General features: G+C 42.1%; 1 protein-coding gene and 1 long non-coding RNA gene across 2 annotated transcripts in view; one reads left to right on the top strand and one right to left on the bottom strand.

The window, feature by feature from the left end:
- The window catches only part of Slc22a23 (solute carrier family 22 member 23), a 184,072-nt gene that overhangs the window by 78,217 nt on the left and 82,698 nt on the right, over positions 1-23,157 (bottom strand). The window lies entirely within an intron of this gene.
- Positions 5,398-23,157, top strand: part of LOC125353082 — a 30,844-nt gene continuing 13,084 nt past the window's right edge. Inside the window, exons 1-2 of the long non-coding RNA XR_007211259.1 lie at positions 5,398-9,830; positions 11,682-11,684. This is a non-coding gene — a long non-coding RNA (uncharacterized LOC125353082). The remainder of the gene's footprint in view (positions 9,831-11,681; positions 11,685-23,157) is intronic.

Genomic DNA, 23,157 nt, shown 5'->3' with positions numbered 1-23,157 from the left:
CTTATAAAATTTCTAACCATGGCATTGATCTAACTCTGGTGACAGCAGTAATTTTGACTTAGCAAGAAGATCTCCCTCAAGGTGATTTGTGACAGGTGGATTCTTTTGGAAGAGTGTGCACTTTGGTAGGTGAAGACCATGCACAAGCCTCTTCTGGCACCTGTTGCCTCTCAGATGGAGAATGTGCACACGCCCTGGCATTGTCTACCTGGCATTTGCCTAACTACACTCTTGTTGTATAAATAACTGTGGTTCCACAAACAGGCTTGTGATCAAATGGGCCTCAGGTGTACGATTTACAGTTCCCATGAGTTGAGCACAGATGTTTGCTGTTAAGGAACAAACTGAGAAAGCCCTTGTCAGCATACACACACACACACACACACACACACACACACACCCCAATTAAACATAATGTTTCCCTTTTAGACATTATTGTTCAATCTAACTGGTTTTGTAATTTATCACCGTTGCCATTAGCAAGCCTAGCCCTTAATAAGTCAAGCTTATCAAGGAAGGCTTGCTGCCGTATTTGCTGAGACATAATTAAATACACAGTGAACTGCCAAGTGTCTGAGGACCAGAGGGAGCTCTTGAATTGCCCATCCACTTCCAAACACAATGGCCATGATTGACGACATGGAGGACAGGCTGGAGTGGAACCCAGCACAGAATTAAACACCACCAGACATGTACCTGCTAGGAGCAGCCCTTCCACACAAGTGAGTAGCACCTCATGGGAAAAGGACATGTTGAAAGGCATATGATGGGGAAGAAGGATATTTAGAATATTATGAACTTTAGTAAATTTTAGACTTTGTTCATTTATTCCTAAGTTAGGAAATCTTTGGGAGATTTTGCTAGGGAAATGGTATATAAGGTAGATTATACAGCCTGGTTCCCTGTTAAAATGACATTGGCCAATCTCAATGTCCATATGGCTATTTAAACTTAGTTAAAATTGAATAACATTAAGAATTCAGTTTTCAGTTGCCCCAGCCACATATCAAGTGCAATGGACAGCTGTGATATAGGATCTGATGTTAAAATAGTAAAATGAAAATAAGTTTGCTAGCTTTCCCAGGAAGATACAAATAAGAAGAAGAATCAAATTCAAATTATATAACATTTTACATTCTCATACACACACATATCCTATGCTCAATTTGGGTAAATCTTTATACTTGTGTCTTGGTCTGGTTTGTATTGTTGTAACAAAATACTGGAGGCTGGATATTATAAGCAGTTTTTTGGCCCACACTTCTGGCAGTTGGAGGGTCTCCAAAGTCAGGCATCTCACCTGGTGAGGGCCATACTAATTTCATGCTAATATGGTACGCAAGTGGAAAGGGAACTGGCACATACCAAAGGAGCCAAGCATATGGGTTAGTCTCAGTTTGTAACAACCCACTCTCCCAATTACTAAACTAGTCCTTTGAGAAACACACTAATCCTTTCCAAAGGTATTCTCAGGACCTGCTTACCTTCCACTAGGAGCCACTAGACACAATTAGGAATTCTTAAAAATTCACAACCTCTGATAGACTTGGTTTGGGAACCAGCATATATCACATGGACCTTTGGCAGAAACAACCCAGATCCAAACCATATCATTTTGCCACATTTTCTTATGTGTTTTCTCTGTATTTCTAATGAACGACATAGCACAACAGGTATAGAGGTTCCTATTGAATCCTTTTAATGAGACCCAGAAGCACTCTCAGGGGACAAATGACAGTGTTGGACACAAACCTGAGGCTAAGGACGTGGACTCTGGACTTTTAAGTCTCAAAACCAAGAACATTTCTCTAATGTTTGGAATTCCATCGAAGGCTAAAGTAAAATTAATTTAGTGCACAGAAAAAACATATAAAGAACATCAAAATGGAGAGACAACAGGTAAAAGGCAAACAAATGCAACAGCAATACTTACAAGACAATATGCTGTAAACCAACTGTATAACTGGGGGGGGGGCGCGATGGGGAGAAGGGAGGGTGGGAGAAAAATGGAGGAGGTAACAAGTTTGATAAGAAATGTACTCACTGCCTTACATATGAAACTGTAACCCCTCTGTATATCACTTTGACAATAAATTTAAAAAGCAGATCATTTTACAAGAGGCAGAAATGGATAACGTGTCTTAAAACAATTCCAAACCTTTAATGTATTATTAAAATAAGTAAGATTTAGGTTACCACGAACTGCTCCAATAATCACCTTTTGATAATAAGGATAATTTAAAAGTTTCTTCCAAAATATGCACCTACTGCCTCCTTAAAATGGTGTCAATGTACTTGTACAGCAAACTGCAATGCAGAGAAAGGAAAATGATCTTCTGGTAGCATGGGGAGGTTGGGCTGAAGGGTCCATCTGCTGATCAATCATTTAATAAATTGTCAGTATTGGGAAGCAAGTGGGTCCCTCCCTGTGCAAGTTGTCTTTATGCAAAGAAAGTGACCATTTCTTTTTCAAAACTTGGCTAGACAAAAAAGCACCTATTGATGAGTCTGTGGAGAATATGTCTCCACATCCAAATGCAAATACTATCTGATCTTATTCAAATTCTTTATGCTCTTTGAGTATTGTTTATATTGTATTCTTATATAGAACAGACTCCTAATATCATCAGTGTTGGGAAATGAGTTCATCAAACTGTTTTAGTGGGTACAGAGATTCAAATGCTGAGAAATGAAAGGCACAGACACATCGTTGAGTTTTGTATGATCTCTCTCCATTTATTCTTAGAGAGAAATTGTTCACTCCCACATTGCAAAGTAATGGAAGCCTACATGTCTAAAAACATAGTGTCCCTAGCAGAAGAGAGACAGAGAGACATGGGACTTATTCACATTGACAGAAAAAGTCATGTTACTTAGGCCAGTGGCTTGTTGACTATAGCTAGACATTTCTATTCTTATGTAAAACCAGTTCTGCTCCAAATACTCCTGTGTTTACCTGATACTGATTATACACTTGTTTTTGGTTTTGTTTTCTATTTATAACCTGTTGTGGACAGCTGATTCTCTGTGCTGTTTATCTTGATGTTGCCCATTCTCCAAGTGTGTAGACTGTTCTGAGTTTGTTGATACTGCAGAATATTCCACACATGGCACACGGAAACTCAACCTACCCTGCTCTCCTCACACTGAAGCCAACTCTGGCCTGGCTTCTGTGTTTGTCAGAGACCTGTGCATGGCCCCATCAGCTGTCACACTTGATTGTACCTCATTCTCCTCTGTATAAACTCCTTACTGGAACCCTCTAGAGCCTGACTATCCTCTCTCTGTTATCCATGTCCTACCTGTTTCCTTCACTTTTGTGGCTTCTTTTGCCTGGATAGCTGAAGGTCCTCCCTTACTTCAAATTCCTAGCTACCTTCTAGCCAAAGCAACCTTTTCAAGACACACATGTGGTATTATCTCATCATTCCTACTCCATTAGAGATGTTCATTTTATGAGAAAGGCTCCAAGGTCCTGCCAGCCCTCCCCTGCTCAGCCTTTCTCAGGCTGAAGCCAAGAGTCCTGAACCCTATTCACCAAAGCCTCACCAAGCCTACTCTTCTGGCCTTGGGAAGTATGCAGCCAGAACCTTGGTCTCTAGTTCGTCTCCTGTCCTTCTCATACTTGGGCCACCATGTTCCATCTGGGCAACATGATCTAATGAAGGCCTTGCCTCTTCGCTAACTCAGCTGACAGCCTCCCTATCTTCTTCCTTAGCACTCAAAATCCCTTTGTCAGTGTATTTGTCTCTGCTGCAGGTTCACTTATCTGTCTATATTATGTCTGTTTCCTGCCCGGAATCGAAGGCTTACGAAGGAAAAAGACATTATCTTTGTCCTTTCTAATCACATATATCTAAACCTCTGTGATTACACCATACTTGTTTTCATGCTTGTCTATAAGGAAGGAAGGCAGGGAAGGGAGAGATGAAAGAGGTTCCTGACCCCTGCTTGGAATAACTTCTACAAATCAAAGGGTCCTGACTCTGAAACCAAAGCAAGTACATCCTCTCCAGAGTTGGGGTGATCTTTGCCATGAGTTTCCATTTTCTCCCATCACCTCTTCAAGGGCATGCTTTCGCTCATTTGTGGCTCTCTGCTTAGTGGAAACAGCAGCCTGCATTATGGTCATCTTCAACTCAGGTCTTTTCTGTATAGGCCCAGTCATGTTGACAGAATGACATGGTATACCATTCTTCACGCATTAATAAAGCTATTACATGAGTCTGACATGTTCTAGACACTGAGTTGGGAATGGCATTTTCCAGGATCCTGGGACAGGACTGGCTTACATACACGTATTCCAAGACCCAACTGAGAAATCAGGGAAAATCAGGCTTCAAATCTTTTTCCACCCGCAGAAAAGGTGACTGAGCCTTCCAGTGAAGGTCCTAGGTCATGAGGAACCAACCTCTTCCCTTAAGGACTATGGGTCAAACGTCACCCATATTCACAGAGCCAGGGTGGGGCAGGAGATGATGAGGGTGATTTTTGTGTTTTTGTTCCAGTGAAGAGTCAACTGATATTCTCTTCCCTTCCACCTGCTTCCTCAAGCTTCATCACCACCCTGGAAATAGAAGCTAATCTCTCATTATCTTTTTGGAAAGTAAACAATTGCTCTCTCTGGGTAAACACCAAAGCCACAAAACCTCCTCTGAGCAAGATGATAAGGAAGAATGACTGGACCCTGGTTTTGTGCTCTAGGAGGACAACAGGCTTTTTCTCAGAAGATATTGGAGATAGAGCCCTTCCAGCTGCTCAGAACAGCGTTACCTTGCTCTTCAACCTTCCTCACCCAGTTCCGAGGCCTCAAGAGCCAGCTGGCAGCCTCTGAACAGCAGAGCTGGCCAGTGAGAACCTCACACACCTTCACACCCCTGTCTATCTTTCTTCTTTGCCAGTTAATTTGTCTCGGTCTGGCCCAAGGCAGGCACCTGAGAGACAGGCTCTCTCCTTCTCTCATCACTAACCAGAGTCCATACCTAAAACACAGATTCAAGGCCTGAGGGCAGCCTTATGTCCCTTGGAGTTTCTGGAACCCTTTGTAGTATATTACACACCTACAGGACATCCTCTGCAGGTCCTGAGTAAATTACAATGGCAAACTGATTTCCACCTCCCTACAGCCTGGCTTCCAGTTAGGCTAACAGCATAAGTTTCTAACATTTCAATGCATTGTCTTCTTTCCATACACTATTATGTTTCTGTTTGGTGAAGAGTACTGCATACCCAACAATCAGATGTTCGGAAAACCACAGTCTAGGGCAATGAAAAAGCAAAGGGTTTGGTTATGCATCTTTTTTTTTTTTCTAAATTTATTTTTTTCTTATTTATTGTCAAAGTGATGTATTTATTTTTTCTTATTTATTGTCAAAGTGATGTACAGAAAGGCAACACAGAAATAAGAAGGAAGCTAGACATGAAAGCAGAAACTTTGTATTTAGTTGTCAGTACCCTACCAGGGTGGAGAACCTTTTTTTTTTCTGCCAAGGTCATTTAGATATTTATAACAGTATTCACAAGCCCCATAAAATTATCAATACAGACAGATGGCCTTGGGTAGCTGATAAGAGCCATGGAGAAGCATATGTGTTTATCCAGTGATGTACCAAATAGTTTTGAGGTCCTTATGTGGCCTAAAGGCTCCTGTCTCTTGTGGACTAAGCAACTAATACATTGGATAGATATTTTAATTCTTTTTTCCATTTCTGTCTGATTATAGATCTGGAAGAGAGGAACTATGTTAGGGTTTAAATTAATAGGATACACAAGGCCTCTCTCACCTGTGCTTCAACATTAATATTCCATGAAATATAAATTTTGTGTCTCTTGCAGTAAACAAAAATGCATGGGATTAGGAGGACCAGGGTGATGCAAGATTTTTTATAATTATTGAACAGTACAGTGACATACATGTACATATGTTTGTAGACACACACATGCTGATCAAGACTCATCAAATGGACTCCATCACCCCTCCATCACCACTGAATGTGTTCACAACTACAGTTTTAAAAACCCTGTTGTCAAGAAAGTTGAGAAAATTTTGACCTTTCAGCCAAACCCTGCCCACCCAGTGCTCTGTCTTTGTACAACCCACCACCTGTTTTTAGACAGTCTGTATGTTAAAAGCAATCTTGACATTTTCATGTGGTTTAAAATAAACAGAAAAGAAGAACTGTATTTCTTGTATAGAGTTTATGTGAAATAAACATTTTGATGCCTACAAACAATGCTGGAGTGGAATGCAGCTGGCTTCTTTCTGGAATGGTGGCAGTGAGGATTAGCAAGAGGGACCAATGTTTATTTCCTGGTTCTTTAGAAAAAGTGTGACAACTCAGAAACTCTGAGGGTTCTGACCTGGAACATCCGACCAATTTGTGACATTGGACATTGGAGTGGAATGTTTCAGTCTCCAGATTCTAAAAGAACTATCAGCAATATTAGATAGAACAGTACTTTTTATGATGAGAGTTAACTCCTCAAAGGTGATTGAGTTATCTCCACTAAAGAGAAAGACAGAGGGAAAGAGAAAGTGGAGGCAGAGGAAGGGAGAATTTCCCTGCTTTCCCGTTTCGGTATTTGGAGGGCAATAATCTAGTTCTATCAAAGAACATTTTAATTTTTAATAAGGTTTTCTTGTGGAGGCACTTAATCTGTGGTGGAAGATAAAGATTACGTATGTATTTTTTAAACTACCCCTTTGGAATTTACTAACTTATCATCCTGCATTCCCTCTATGAAGTAAGGCCAAGCTAGGCCTATTTGAACAAATCCCACTTAAAATTCAAGAAACCAATGTCAGATGAAAAGTGCTGTTAGAATGGCCACAAACAAAGTTCTCATAAAAGGCTAATGCCATTCATCTAGAATTACAGGAAAGAAAGTGAGAACGAGAGGAGAGGCCGGCGTTTAAAGCCCCCCAGCTTTTGTGAGGCCCACAAGATGGAAAAGAAAGCTCCCATTAGCATTCTGGCCAGAGTCCCTTTGTCCAGTGTAATCAGAGGAGAGGGGTGGCAATAACATCTTGCAGGGGCGGGGGAGGGGTGCGCGGAGGTAGGAACAGGAGGCTGAAGGGAAGCGAAAGAATAAAGGGAAAAGCCATCTGATGTTATGGGCCAGTTCTGGTAGACAGACAAATGTCAAGACTTTACAGCAGTGGGGGCAGTGGCACTGGGCAGTAGACAAACTCCTGGGGGATGTCCCTTGAGAATGCTAGACAGAGCACGGCACTCAGCCAGCAAGCCCTGCATACACAGACTGCAAGGCTGGATGAAGGGCCCTTCTGTCACTCCCCCATCATCCTTCCCTCCTCACTTCTCCAGGAACCACTCTCCTCTTTGCTCCTCTTGGCTCAGCTTGAGAACATGCCATTGGCCACCATGAGAAGCAATACTGCATCTCCTCCTCCTCCCCATCCCACTCCATGCCAAGAGAGCTAGAGGGCCTTATAGATGCCACACCCTTGCTCTTTGGTACCAAAGCTGTCACTAAGAACTGTTTATTCTTTGGGAATGGAGCCAGAAGGCCTAGGTTGTGATATATTCATGCCAGCGCAGGCTCTCACTATCATGATGCAGGAACTACCTTAAAGCAGCTGGAGACCCCCTGATGCCCATGGCAAGCTGAACATCAGGGAGAAACATTCTGGGGAGATTGTGGCCTAAGGCCTAACTGGAAAAGCTGCTTTTCTTCTGAAATCAGAGTTAAGACTGAAGTATCTCCCTGTATCTCATTCCTGCAACAGGGCTGCTGAAGCCTGAGAAACCCCAACCACTAAGACCATGGAGTAGAAAGGAAGAGGGGCAGATTCTAGACAACAATGTGCAAGTGCCTCTGGATCTTGATCTCACAGGGAAGCCTGTGCATGTACACTTATGAAAACACAAAGAAGATGGGGAAAGAAAGAGGGGAGGAGGGAGGGAGAGCATTTAAGTGAGCATTCCTAGCCCTACAAGCCCCACCACAGCAATGGTTCAAAACAAAAGGGAACAGGCACCTGCTTTAAGAGTTTACTTTCTCCTCTCTTTCTCCTCATTTTCCTATCAGAAATCACAAACTTGCACAGGAACTCACTTGACTCATAGAGAATGGTATCTCCTGAGTCCATAAATCAGCTCGGATGAAATCGCCTTTTTCTTTTTTTTTAAAGGTCTGGGAATTAGTGTTGCTTACTAGGAATGCCCCCAAAAGATAAAAAAGAATTACAAAATTCTATCATTAATGTGAATGAGGGATTTTTCCAAGAAGGAAAAACACATGGTCAAGTGTAGCTTGTTCAACAGTTGGAAGTTTGGGATGAGTGAAGAGCTTTGTGCACATTTTGGAGAAGGTCAGATGGCAATGACCTTCCTGTAACATCTGGGAGCTTGTCACATAGTCTTTAGGATCTAATGGAGACTCTAGCAATCATCGGTATCCCAACAGAACTTTGGGCTGAGGGGACAGGGTGAGAAGTCTTACTTAAAGATAAAGGCAAGTAGGAAATGCTGTCACTGTGCAAATATTAACAGGTCCCAACATGTATCAAGAGATGTAGTGTTACCAGCGCTCTACTTAGTTGAAAATTCACATGGGGGTGGCTACTGTCCTGATCCAAATAAGGATCTTTCATTCTTGGGGTTGTTGGAGAAAATACAGCAAAAACATATAACTAAGGTCATTTATCTAGTTGCCTAAACTTAAATCTAGTTTTTGCAGCATTTCAATAAATGTTATGGCTAGAACCTTGATTAAAAGATGCTCCATGTCTCCCAGTTGCCCGTGTCCTCTCAACATCTCTTCAAGTCACCCAACCCCCACCCTGATTACATCAGCAGTGGAGCCTGAGACTGCAACACCACACTGTTCAACAGAGTTTCCAAAACCCCATACACATAAGCATCAAGAAAACAATTTAACTGAAAACCAGAGTAGGATCTTTGTACCCAGATTACCAAATGATGCTTTCATAGTGTATATGTGTATGTGGTGGTGGGGGGGGACCATTCCCCAAGCTCTGATATGTTTCTTTCTGCTCCTTGCCCTGCCACCCAAATGTACCCATGTGACTCCAGAATACTCATTTCTGGTTCCAGTGGCCCAAAGATCTCCCACAAGTCCTACCTCTTAAACTTCCTACCTCTTGCCAATAGTACCATTCTGAGGACTAAGCCTTATCTGATACACCGGCTAGGGGATACTTGAGACCCAGACTATCACACCATTTCTGATTAGTGACTCTTTATAGCGGGGAAGATACTATTCTACGCCAAGTGACCATGTAATGGACCACCCAGTCTCATCATCCAATGCCATTGTTTTCTCTCTCTAGCTTTGTCCATTCTCAAGTAGGCAACACGGTAGCCAAAGTGCTGCTCTGAGGGCCAAAGGGTTGCAGTATAGACTCCGTCCCTAAAGCCGGGATAATGTGGGGCCTTTGTGCTGTGCTTTTTCCTTTAAACACATATACTGAAAGGTAAAACAAGGCTCTTACTGAGTTTACAAAACACTAGTGGTTCTCTAGTGGTTGCATTCCAATTCTTATCTTGGGTTTCCATACTCCACCTCTCTTTTGGCCACTATCCTCCCAGTTCAAAACAACAGAAATTCATACTGAAGACTGGTAATTCCTCAAATGGCATATGATATATAGAGGCCCGAATATCACCAGTTTCTGCATGTTCAAATTGAAAATCAGAAGAAAGACATTGATGTATTATGTATAGTAGGATGTCTTTGAACTTAAAAAGATACTGTTCACTGAGTCCTCATATCCTAATCCTGGCAACACAGAAACTCCTCCTTGGCCTAAAAGTCAAAATTGTGTGTGTGTGTGTGTGTGTGTGTGTGTGTGTGTGTACATATATGCAAAATTATGTAATTATGTATATGTAGAGAGAGCGTGCATAGGGCATACCATATGTGTGTGTGTGTATATATATATATATATATATATATATATATTACCATTTATAAAAAAGAAAGAGTAAGGGTTTCTGAGTAGAGGGAAGCTGTTTTAAATAGGGAAAGGTCATACCAAGACTATGATTACCTTGGTATTAATTTGGATTCCTTGGCCCTGCCAGCTCCCCCATCAGCCCCATAGACTTTAGAGCTGGGCCACTTGCCTGTCTTGTCTTTGTCTTCTGTTTCCTCCAAGATTTAATTTCAATAGGGAGAAGACAGAACCACATTATTTTCTGGGGCATCACTATTTCCTTTGCATTTCTAAAGTTGTAGGCCCAGAGGGCATAAAACCTGTTCAATCTTGTACAAGCCTCATTATCAAAATAGATGTTGCTCCATTTCACTCCCCAACCAGAATGCTGAGTAAAAAAATAATAAATAAATAAAAAGGAAGCTCAAAAGGGTACAATACACTAGGATGCCATCTGTGTAAGGCTTTGGAAAAGTCAAGGCAGTACAGAACAGTACTGTAGACACTGCATGGGCACAAACAGACATGGTCAAACTAGAGACAAATCATGAGGATGAGACATGGCAAACGAGGATAGTAATGGTTTGGGACACAGGAAGAATTAGAAGATGAAGACCAGAAGGAATGGATTGTATTATACTGTTTCCAAGTCTGAGTAATGGATATATACTACTGAGTAGTGGGTACATACATACATTCCAGAAATATTTCATAGTTAATAATGAAAGCTCAAAGCCACAGGCTTTTTCTGAGCCCTTCCCACAGCATGGCAGTCCTTCATATCTGGCTGACTGTAACCACTATAAACACTCTAGAGGAACTGAGCAAGCCCAAAGCTGACAGAACTGGATCATAAGAATAACCTCAAGTGTGCAAGGCCAGAGGGTCACAGCCCCATTAGAGATGGCCATGACTTTCACCCAGAGCAAGGGGAAATCTTGGAGGAGAGGTTTGGCAGCTTCTCACTTCCTCATTTACCTCTAAAAATGGAACTATCCCAGCACTTGGCCTTACTACCCCACTCTCTCAGCTTCTCACCCTGCTGGGTAGCTCCTTAGTGCCAAAGTTGGGAGTGTTTATTTTAGAACTGGACATGCTCTAGGCCATCATCATCCACGTGAGACATTTCTTCTAAGCCCAAGGCCTTGTTGTGACTACGGTGTCCTTGTCCTCATTGGCTCAGCAGCTAGGATGGACTGGCTCAGACTGGCCCCAGGCATCCATAACTAGGTGCATGATCATCACACCCAAGCCTCTCAAAGCATGTGTAGAGGCTTGACCTCAGAAGCCCTTGCCAAATCCTATAAATAAGATAGTAACCTTATTTCCATTATGGGAGGTAGCACCTTCAAAGGGCAGCTCGTGGCATATGGCCTCTTGGACAGAGTGCTCATTTCTGGATGTTCACTGGAGCCCACAGACAACCTGTAAACCTAGCACTACAGCCTATAAGAGGAAGCAGAAAACAATGACTAACCAAACAAAGCAATGAAATCTTGTTCACATTACTATAGTGCCCAAATTGCATTCTCAGAGTCCAAAAACCCAACAGCATTTCAATGCCAGCGCCATATTTATGACTGCTTTTGCCAAACAAACCCCTTACCTTAAGCAAGGTCAGGAGTCCTATAAAGCCCCCAGAGCAAACTGCCAGCTAGAGAGCTCTTCATGGCCTCTGAGAGTCTCTGCTAATAATGATAAAGACAGATTTCTTAAATATATTTTTCAAAGGCAAATAGTGACCCTTACTGAGTAGCATGAGGAAGTCACTTCCAACACAGAAGAGGTTTGCTTTTTCTGGCTTTCTACCTACTGAATAGTCCTAGTCTTGGCTCCCGATTTTCATCTACTGTGTTTATCTCTTTCTGAATATTAAAAATATCTAAAAACATGTCATAAAGAAAACAATCAAAATTGACCCTTCTCTTTACCAAAGTGAAAGCATCCAGGTAAAGACTGCATTCTTAATCAATATCCCATGTTTATCACTGGACCCACAGAGAACAATTAGTGACGGTGAGCCATGGAAAACAGGAAGAAATGCTGCATCATTTATCCAGCACAGATTACACTGGGGAGATGCTACAGTGAACAAGCATATCACTGGTTTCAGGGGCCAGCAGTCTAATAGGAGAGATCCCTGACTATGAACAAGACACACTCAAGTGTGAGTTCTATGTTGCAAGAATGAAGAGAAGGGAATCAGAGAGGGGAAGACTTTGCCAAGAAAGCAGTATTTGAATCTGGCCACAAGGGAAATATCAAGGAGAGTGCTCAGCCAGTGAGAGGCATGATGAAAAGGGGGCAGGGAGAAGATATCTCAGCACAGGCAAGGACTCCCAGAAAGGCCTGTGCAGGAGAAGCTGAGAGAGTAGTAAGGGTCTTGACATAAAGCCTAACTCTTGTTAGGATACAAATAGAAAACTGCATAGTTGTTCCTCAAAAATTAGAATAAGAACTACCATATGATCTAGCAATCCCATTTCTGAATATATATCCGAAAGGATCTTATCAGGATTTTGAAGTGATGCATACTTCCAGACCCTCTGCATGTCCATAATAGCCAAGACATGACAACAGTGCAGGTGTCACCACTGGATGAATGAATGAGAAAAAAGAGGTGGTGGCTGAACACATGGCTGACCTCTGGGGACATTATGCTCAATGGAACACAGTAGTCATCGAAGGACAAAAATGACAGGACTCTACTAATATGAGGCCGCTAAAATTAGACAAATTCATAGAATCAGGATGGAATGGTGACACCCAGGGTCTGGGATTAGGATAAGTGCAGAGCTGCTAAATAATTACCATAAAAGTTTAGTCAAGTGAGATGAATAAACTCTGGGGATCTTTTGTCCAACATTGTACCTTGAAGTAACAATACTGCACTGTAATTTTAAACAATTTAAGGGAGAAATCTTATGTTTAATATTCTACCAACCATTAGAGAAAAATATGCTCCCAGGAGAGTGAGCTTTATCCCCCAATAAAGCATCAGAGGGAACCATATCTTAGTGAGGAGAGAAGAGGCAGGAAATGGGCTGGAGGATGTCAGAAGACTGACATTTCAAAAGAGAGCAGCATGCCTGAGGTATCTGCTTTTCATTACTGGTACCATGAGAACCAGCATTATCAGATTTCCACACCAGCATCATCATTCTGTGATGTCCAACTGAGCCTCCGATAATTAGGGTGAAAGGAGGACAAGGAATCCAAACTTGCCCTTGCACAAAAGGAAAATCCACACAGCAACAAGCAAAGACAATAGAATCCACATCCAGGGGATAGACCATTTCAACTGAGAACAAAATGAAGAGTAGGGGTTGTGAGTAACACACTAGCAGAAACTTAAGTCATCCTATACAGCAATAGATGAGCATCTCATTGAGGATTCATGCTCTTGACAGACAACAGAAGCTACTGAGCAAAGCTAGCTGAGACTGGCAAATTTACCTTCATCTGAGTGATTCTTCTCAGGTTCCACATATAAGAATTCATTTAAACAAGTAACTTGAGTTCAAGTATAAACAAAATGAAAACCAAAAGTGATCAATGGGAAACTGGTCAATGCATTAATCATAACGGAAATGCAAATCAAAACTATAATAAGATGACACTTCACATTTATTCCTAGTGGCATTCTTGGTGCATATATATGTGTATATATATGTGTATGTATACATACATACATTCATATATCAGAGGGAATAATAAGTGCTGGAAAGAATATAGAGAACTTCAGAGTCTTAGTGCCTCACTGGTCAGAATGTAAAAAGGCTGCAGTCAGCTGTGGAAAATAGGAATGGCTGTCCCTACATAAATTAAACAGAATTACTGTATGATTCAGAAATCCCATTCTGTTCTTTCAGAAGAACTGAAAGCAGGTACTCAAGTGCACCCATTCTCATAGCCTCATTAGTCAGAATAGCTGAAATGTGCAATCAACTAAGTGTCCACGGATACATAAATGGGTAAAGGAAATGTGGCTCACCATACAATAGATTAGGAAGAAATCCTGACACATGCTACAACATGGATGAAGCCCAAGAACACCATGCTAAGTAAATGAGTCAACTCAAAAAAACAAATACTATAATATTCCACTTAGAATATTTCACTTATCTGAGTAGCCAAATTCACTGAAAGTAAAAACAGGCATTTCTAGGAACTGGGGGTATATGAAAGTGTTATAGATGGGTGGTGGTGATGGTGACACCATAGTGTGAATGTACTTAAAGCACCAGTTGTATACTTGGAACTAAGATGGCATGTTTTATATTTTGTCATCCTAAAAATTATTAACCCTTCTTTCTCAAAAACAAAACAAACAGAAAGTAAGCAGGATTGGCCTTTAGAATCTTTCCCCTCCCTCCACCTATACCCTGCCCCCAGGATGCTCTAACTCAGGGGGATCAGATAAGCTCAATCTGCAGGAGGCAAAAGTGATTTGCAGAGTTGACTGCACTGCCATTCTGAGGGGTCACATCTCCTGGGTAGCTAAAAATAGAGGACTGTATTCTCATAGTCTGATTTCAGATGCTTGCTCAATAGCAGAAGGAAGTCATTTTAAGGCCATAGCATGTGCTATGGTAGGTTGTGACAGCTCTGGCTCACCCATTTTACATCCAGGCCTCCGAAGTGTTCACAATGCAGACACGGCAGATGCGTAGACAGTCTCCACCTAAGGGGTCATTTCATAAAGGTGGAGTGCTCTGGGACAAGAGCTGGAAGAAGGTCTCACTCAGGCCACCAGAGCTGTATTGGAGCTCATCCAGTCCTCAGAGAGCATCTTACATTTTACATTCCCACAGTTCACTTATTTTCTATTTCTGTCCTCCATTTATGGCAGACCCAAGGTTGAACTATTGAAATCACTTAGACCCCATCAGCTGTGTCGCAGATCAGGTTTTCCCATCTAAACAAGCTTTGCAGAAATATTTCAGGACACACTTCTGTACTGTCTTATATATTCCACAAAATACATGCCTGAAGATTCCTCATCACTTTGCATCTTTTAAAGAGGGCTAGATAGATTTCATCTGTGCCAATGACCACTGAACCCAGCCCTAACTCAAAAGAGTACTCCTTACTGAGTCTCAGCCACCTCAGACAACATCACATAGCTAGGCAAGGGCTAGCTATCAGAGCAAAAGAGGTGATTAAAAGCTGCGAGAGATCACATAGGCTGGAATCCAGAGAAGGCAGTGATTTCAACTGTTCCATTTTCAAAATTGTAGGGTTTGGGGCTCCAGATAAATACTTTTATTCCCAGATTCATGGGTGGGCAAGAGGCTGGAGGCAATGCCCCCAAGGGCATCCCCTTGTATCAACAATTCATACCTGGTTGAAACCAGATTCCAAAGGATAGCCTAGCCAAGGGCATGCCCCATATGATCCAAGACAGAGCACTTGATGGGTTTTTCAGTATGCTTTGCTGAAGCACATTGTTGGACAGAAGACATAAGATCATAAGATCCAGAAGACATAAGATCATAATGGTATTCATGCAATGCACATTGTAAAGTGTGAATGAGGCCAATTTCCATGCTAATAATGGAAAGGGGGCATAGGCAATCCCTATCCTGGCTCAGGACAGTCAAACAAATAAATACTACAAACCCAAGCATCACACTATTGTGTGCTGTTAAGCTGAAACTTCCACACAAAAGATAATAGAAATATTGGAACTCGGGCTGGGAATATGGCCTCGTGGCAAAGTGCTCGCCTCGTATACATAAAGCCCTGGGTTCGATTCCTCAGCACCACATATATAGAAAAAGCCGGAAGTGGTACTGTGGCTCAAGTGGTAGAGTGCTAGCCTTGAGGAAAAAGAAGCCAGGGACAGTGCTCAGGCCCTGAGTTTAAGCCCCAGGACTGGCAAAAAACAAAAACAAAAACAAAACAAAACAAAAAAGAAATATGGGAACTCTATCACCACCATCCCATGCACCTACCTAGGAGATACATACGCTTATGAACAAATCAAGGGCTCTGAGGTTTTCTACTGAAAAGAGGCTCTCAGGGGTGGATATATAGCTCCATGTAGAAAACTTACCCATCATGCATCACATACACAAGAAAATCATGTTAAGGTATAATGTGGAAAACAAATTCACATGCATTTGGATTATCAGTTGAATCACCTAGCAAAGAAACCATTCTGTGACCCAACCAGTGTTACACAGGGAAAAGCTGTAGTTATTCTTGACTCTCATTAGAGATAGGCTTTGTGGGGTCAGAGTTAATAAGCAGCAAGGGAAAAGCCCCTGCCCTATTTTAAAAGGCAGTACAGAACTAGAATTCAGGCCAGAAAGGGACCACTGGTTTTCATTTACAAACCTGACCACTCTATCTCTCTGCTGCTTATAGCAAGGGGGAAAACACCCCCAAGAGAAAGGCTGCAGGTCTCAGAGGCATGTAAATGTCCAGGACATAGAGAAGGAAACAAAGACTTTGAGGGCAGGGAAAGTTCTGGACCAATGTCAGCTTCTTCATTTTTCTTATGTGTATGTGAATGAAATATTAAACAGGCATAGCCAATCAATAGCCATTTAACTATAGATACTGATGCTGGGGAAGTGAGTTCTGATCCATCTTCCCACTTGGCTCTCAGCACTGTCATGCATACTTCATTTCCTATGACGCTTGAAGCCCCTCCTGGATCCAGGCCCACAGTATCCAGCCATGTTAGATGTCCTTATCCTGAAACTATTTCCCTGAGGTCTTCTTTGTACCTCTGGAAACTTCCTGCAGCCCATGGCCCATAACTTCTGATGTATATCCTAAAAGGGCCCTTTGCCTAGTTGAGAACATGAGAATGTGGGCATTGCACATTTAGGTAACAACATATATTTTGTGACCAACACTTTTCTTTAAAAACAAAACCTACAAGCACATGCATTTCCATCTACCAAAGACAGTGAGGCAGCCCTGCCTCACTGCTCACTGCTCTCACCTAACACAGAAGTGTAGCCTGGTGTCCTGTTAAGGCTGGGTTGTTGGTAAGGTCTGTCCACCAGCCAAAACAAGATGCAAGGCAGACCCAGTGGGGGGAAGCGACAGTGAGGTCTTGTCTTCCTTACATAAGGGGAGGCTGAGAGGCAGCCTGGAGGGGGCAGAGGGGCAGGCAGACTGTGGCTTCTAGGCCATCCCTGTTCATGGACCATACCCATCACCTAGATTAGACAGCCTGCCACTGAGGCAAACATCAGGTACACAGTGGACCATGGAGGGTGCTGACAGCCACACACAGATGAAGACTTGAACCCACTGCCACTCCATGAAGGAAAAAGCCACAATCCAGCCTGGTCTTCCCTAGGGAGAGGGAAAGTGGATTTCTAGGGGCTTGCCACTGGCTTACGGAGACCTGAGTGGGAGGCACAGCACCCCAGATAAGCTGAGTAGAAAGTGTGGTTGGCCCAATATCTGAGATGTGTGGGCTCAAAGTGGAATTCATGAGGACAGTCAGACCAGAAGTACATGGAACAGAAAAGTAATGGGCAGTTAGGCGTACAGAAGGACTAAATTCCTGGGAAGAATTCAAGACCCAGGATATGGGGAAATGGAAAGAGCAGAAGACAAATGCACAGGCATCTGCTTTGGGGGATAAATTAAGGTATTGCAGCCACAGAGAAACGTGTTTTCCATTCCTTGTTCTGATTTGGGAAACACAGAGACTCTGAGAAGCCATCTCAGATGCTGCTTTGAGAACCCAGTTGGATTTCCTAGATCTGGTCTTGAGCACTGGCTGAGCCCCACAGTATGCCTGGTGCCATTTGGTGATGGGGACACAGCAGTTTGTTGAGCCATGGGAGTTCAGGTCTCTAAGAGTAGCACACATCCTTCATTAGTAGTGTTCTTGACATTAGGAAATTAACACTGAATAGTGAACATAGATTAGTTCTACAACCATCTTTTTCTTTTCGTCACTTGATTTCTCTTTGGTTCCTTTAATTGGCCACAGCAATTGTACATGAATTAGAGGCTTGATGGCATGAAGAAACAGCAGGAGAAAGAGTGGAGTATTAGAGTTGAGGTATACCACATTAGGACTATGTGGTTGAGTCTGTCTTTGGGGCCTTCTCATCTGTTATATGGTGTTAAATGTCTGCAGTGGTATGAGAGAGCTGAGATAATTGGCTCAGGAATCAGTATAGATCCTGATCCAGTAAGTAATTTGTTACTTTATTATTATACCTATTGTGAATAAAGACTAATTTTTCCAGAGTCATTTGTCACTTTAGATATTTCATGCTACCTCTGTATCCCTGAGGGACTGGTTCCAGGATCCCTCAAAGGTACTCCAAGCTTGTCCTTTATATAAAATGGCACAAAACTCATATAGAACCTATACACAACCTCCTGTATATTTAAAAACATCCCAATACATTGGGAGTACTGTGGAAACAGTCATGTGTTCTATATTGTTTAGAGAATTGCAAGAAAAAAGTGTGCATGTTCAGTCCAGATTCAATTATTTTCAAATACTTTTGGCCTGAGTTGAGTTGAATTCATGGATGTGAAGGGCCAACTGTACTTTTATATGATCTGTTCCATTTCTGGAGTCTACAAAACTTGCCCAGCACTCTGCCACAAGCAAAATATCAGCCCCAAGTACCATTGCAAAAAGCTATCAAAGGCTGGATAACTTATCCTCCAAAGATCCCAGCAGAAGCCTTCAGGACAGAACCCTAGCAATGGTGGCTAAAATCTGCTTTGAGCAACTGGCTTCTGCTTCCACTCTACTCTCTACTCAAAATTAAAACTTGCTGGAGAGCTGTCTCCACCATGCAGGAGAAGTCCTTTCAGATATTCGCTCCAGAAGGAAAAGGGGGTACAGAGGGCAGCAGGACCCGACTTACATGAAACCTGGGAATCACTCATTCCAGGCACCCATGGAGCTCCTGCTGAAACTCCTTGTGACCCCACCATGCACCTCTGTCACAGGTGTTCAGAGAACAGAGCACAAACATCTAAGGGAAACACTGGGTTCTGGACACAGTTGATTTCCCTGGTCACAAGGGTTTCAATGACAAGAACATCAGTCTTAAGGTCTTTAGAAGGTCAAAGCCCATTTCTAAAGCAGTTTAGAAATCAGTTTTTGCAATGAGATAAAAGACCATCTAGGTGCTCTTAGTTGGGTATCTAAAGCCTTGTCTTTTGGTCATTATTGGAAATGTTGTTTTGATACTTTACATTCCTGGTATGAGTGAGCCAGGCATGACTACTCTTTGTTGGCCTCTGCTGCCCCAAGTTCAGGCTTTCACATGGCTACAGATAGCCCTTTAGGTATCTCATTCCTTCCTCAGCTTCCAGCATCAGGGAAGCCACTGCTAAACCTGCAGGAGCAGGGGCTGAGGTGGATCTGGTCTTGAGGAGAGCTGCCCAACCCCACACTGTTACTAGTGATGGAAGAAGAACTTAGAATCCTAGGTGAAGTGTTCACTGGCTTCTATGTTAAAGGGCGCCCAGTTACTCCTCAGCACTTATGGATTAATCACAAAAAATGGAAAGTATTTCATCTCTCCTGTGTCTACCAGTGTACCAGCAACGATGCTGACTGGGAGTTAAATCTGTATATCTCTTATTCTGCTTAGACCAGGGTGGAATCTTGGTACTGATATTTGTGCCATTCACTCTGTTGAGTCACATTTTTCTGACTGCCAAGTCCTGATTTGCTACTTTAGCCTCCTTAGGCAACTTCAAGCTTGCTGCATGGCCATAGCCAACTCATAGGCCTATTGCCACTGGACTGGAATGATGTCAAAGTGACTGAAGGTGGAGAGCAAAGGAAGAGGCCTTTTAGCTTACTCTGGACTCACTTGAACAAAAGGTATTTCTTAAAAACAGGTTTATTATTTGGACCCTTGTCTTTATCAAACAAAGGAAGTGGTACCTACTTCCTGAACACATGCTCCTGTCCTTGGTCCTTCTCCCTGTAAGCCTTCCACAGGGTTCCAGTGTTGACAGTAACTCAAGTCAGGCTTCTTCAGGGCCTTCATCCTTCATGCCCAACCACAGATGTCTCTTGACCAATGTCTTCGCATTTTCTTTTGTTACAACAAAATACTCAAGACTAGGTAATTCATAGGGAATCAAAGTTTACTGGTTCAAGGCTGGAAGACCAATAACATGGTGCTCAGCATTTAGTAAGAGCCTAGTGCTACACTCTAACCATGAGAGACAGCAAACATGCTGGTGCTTGTTGTCTTCCTCTTATAATATCCCTGACGTCATCATGGGGCCCACCCTTATTACCTCATCTAACATGGGGCCCACCCTTATTACCTCATCTAACTGCAGTTATCTCCTAACCTTCCTCAAGACCATTAACATATGAAACTTGAGATTAAATTTCTAACAAATGAACTGTTGGGCATTCAAACCACAGTAGCTATGTAATTTTTTTCAACAGGGAGTCCATAGATGTATATAGCCATAAACTCTGTATTTTAAAATAAAACTGGGAATTGGTCCTGGGGCTTAAGTGGCAGAGCACTTGCCATGAGCAAAAAGAAGCTCAAGGGACAGCACCCAGCCCTAGAGTTCAAGCCCCAGGACTAGCAAAAAAAATAAAAGTAAAGAAAAAAATAAAAGGTCAGAGTTTCCTCTGACTTATTTCCAAGGGTTGTGTATATGGCCTAGTGGTAAAGTGCTTGCCTCATGAAGCTCTGGGTTCGATTCCTCAGCACCATATATATAGAAGAAACCAGGAGTAGCGCTGTGGCTCAAGTGGTAGAGTGCTAGCCTTGAGCAAAAAAAAAGGAAGCCAGGGACAGTGACAGTGTTCAGGCCCTGAGTCCAAACACCAGAACTGGCAAAAAACAAAAAATATAAAAAACCAAAAACTGTATACATGCATGAATGGGACATGCATTTTTCTAAGGGAAGGACCCATAGCTTTCATTCAATTCTGGAAGAGGTCTTTGATTCAAAAAGATGAAAAAGTATTGCTTTAAAATGGGCAGTAGAAAGGATGGGGCCATGTTAAACTGGAACAAGGTCACAGGCCTGGGCAGCAGCATCCCATTTCCAAGATGGCCTCTGTCAATAAAGTGTGTCCTGGATGAACTTTCTTAAAGCTGCCTTCCAGTCTGCTTTTACTTAGGCCTACTGGAGCAAATTTGCACACAGTCCTGCTTTGAACCTAACCTACCACTCCACAGAAGGGCTCTAAGTGATAAGTTAGTTGAAATTTGATGGTCTTTCCCAGTACTGGCTCTGTTTTTAACCTAATTCTGTCACTAGCATGTGAGGTTTATGCTTTTTTTAAATATGTGTGAAAATATTTTTCTCTTTGTAACAGTCCCATGAATAATTCAGCATAATTGGTAATTCCTCTGATCTCCGTCAAGCATTTTGTCTAAAGACAGATGGGGTTGCTCCCAGGCAGCCCCAGGCAGCAGAGAAACTGGCAGAAACAGTAAGAATCCTTGTGCCCCACTTCCATTGTCCCTAATTATAGCGAATGGGTAAAAAATGGTGATACAGAAAGCTTCAGAGCCTGTACCCTAAAAATCACTATTACTTCCTTGTAACTTTTCTTTTACTCTATTTTCAAGCCAAATATTTCCCTACAGTTCCTGTGTGACTTGCCTATTTGAAAAAAATGATATAAACATATATTTAGGTTCTCAATTAGAAGCCACTTTGTGTATGTCGCTGTGTGTGTTGTATATGTGCAGATATTTTTTTCAAAGTTTCTTTTCTTTTTTCTTTAATTGTAAAGGTGATATACAGAGGGGTTACAGTTACATGAGTAAGGAAATGAGTACATTTCTTTTCTAACAGTGTTATCTATCCCTCCCTTGTTTTCTCCCTACCGACTCCCTTCCCCCAGCCAAGTTGTAAAGTTCATTTCCAACTTAGTGTCTAGTGAGTGACACTGTTGCATTGGTTCACCCTTAGTCTTTTGTCTCACCATTTCTGTGATTCCCCTTCCCTTCCCCAAAGCAGATAAACTTATATACAAGACAAAGGGTTTCAAAAAAAAAAAAAAACAGCGACAGCAGGGGATAAAACAAACTTTAAAAAAGAAATAATAGCAAATAAACAAAACAAAAAACCCTGAAAAACAACAACAACAAAAATCCTCATTTCATATCTTAGAGTTCAATTTGGTTAACATCTTTTTTTTCCTGGTTCTGGGGCTTGAACTCTGGATCGGGGCACTGTCCCTGAGCTTCTTTTTGCTGAAGGCAAGGACTCTATCACTTCACAGCATCACTTTGGCTTTTTTGAGTAGTTTTCATTAGAGATAGAGTCTCATGGTGTTTCCTGCCTGAGCTGGCTTTGAACTGTGATTCTCAGATCTTAGCCTCCTGAGTAGCTAGGATTTTAGGCACGAGCCACCAGTGCCCAGCTTCAATTAACATCAGTTTATATGGTCATATGTTTATAGCTTTTGGGCTATTGTTTTTATTTTATTTTTATTTTTTTGGCCAGTCCTGGGGCTTGGACTCAGGGCCTGAGCACTGTCCCTGGCTTCTTTTTGCTCTAGAGCTCTACCACTTGAGCCACAGCACCACCTCTGGCCTTTTCTACATATGTGGTGCTGAGGAATCGAACCCAGGGCTTCATGTATATGAGGCAAGTACTCTTGCCACTAGGCCATCATCCCAGCCCCGCTTTTGGGCTATTGTGATCCTCTGCTAGAAATATCCTAAACATATGCTAATTATTACAAATGAGGGAAGCCATGGAGCATATATTTTTTTGGTTCTGGCTTACTTCACTTAATATGATTTTTTCCAAGTCTTTCCATTTCCTTATGAATGGGGTGATGTCATTCTTTCTGATGGAAGCATAGAATTCCATTGTGTACATACAACACATTTTCATGGGCTGAGGAGCATCTGGGTTGGTTCAATATCTTAGCTATGATAAATAATGCTGCAATGAACATGGATGTGCTGGTAACTTTAGTATTGTCTTGTTTATGGTCATTTGGGTAAATGCCCCAAAGTGGGACTGCTGGGTTATAGAGGAGCTCTATGTTTAGTCTTTTGAGGAATCTCCATACTGCTTTCCAGAGTGGTTGAATAAGTTTACATTCTCACCAACAGTGTAGTAGTACTCTCTTTTGGCCACATTCCTGCCAGCATCTGCTATTATTTGTTTTCTTGGTAATGGCCATTCTAATTGGGGTGAGGTGGAATCTCAATGTTGTTCTGATTTGCATTTTTATGGCGATAGATTTTGAACATTTTTTATGTATCTATAGGCCATTCTTATTT

This window comes from Perognathus longimembris, chromosome 6 (assembly GCF_023159225.1).
Source record: "Perognathus longimembris pacificus isolate PPM17 chromosome 6, ASM2315922v1, whole genome shotgun sequence".
Taxonomy (NCBI): domain Eukaryota; kingdom Metazoa; phylum Chordata; class Mammalia; order Rodentia; family Heteromyidae; genus Perognathus; species Perognathus longimembris.
This window is presented reverse-complemented; position numbering and strand designations above follow the sequence as displayed.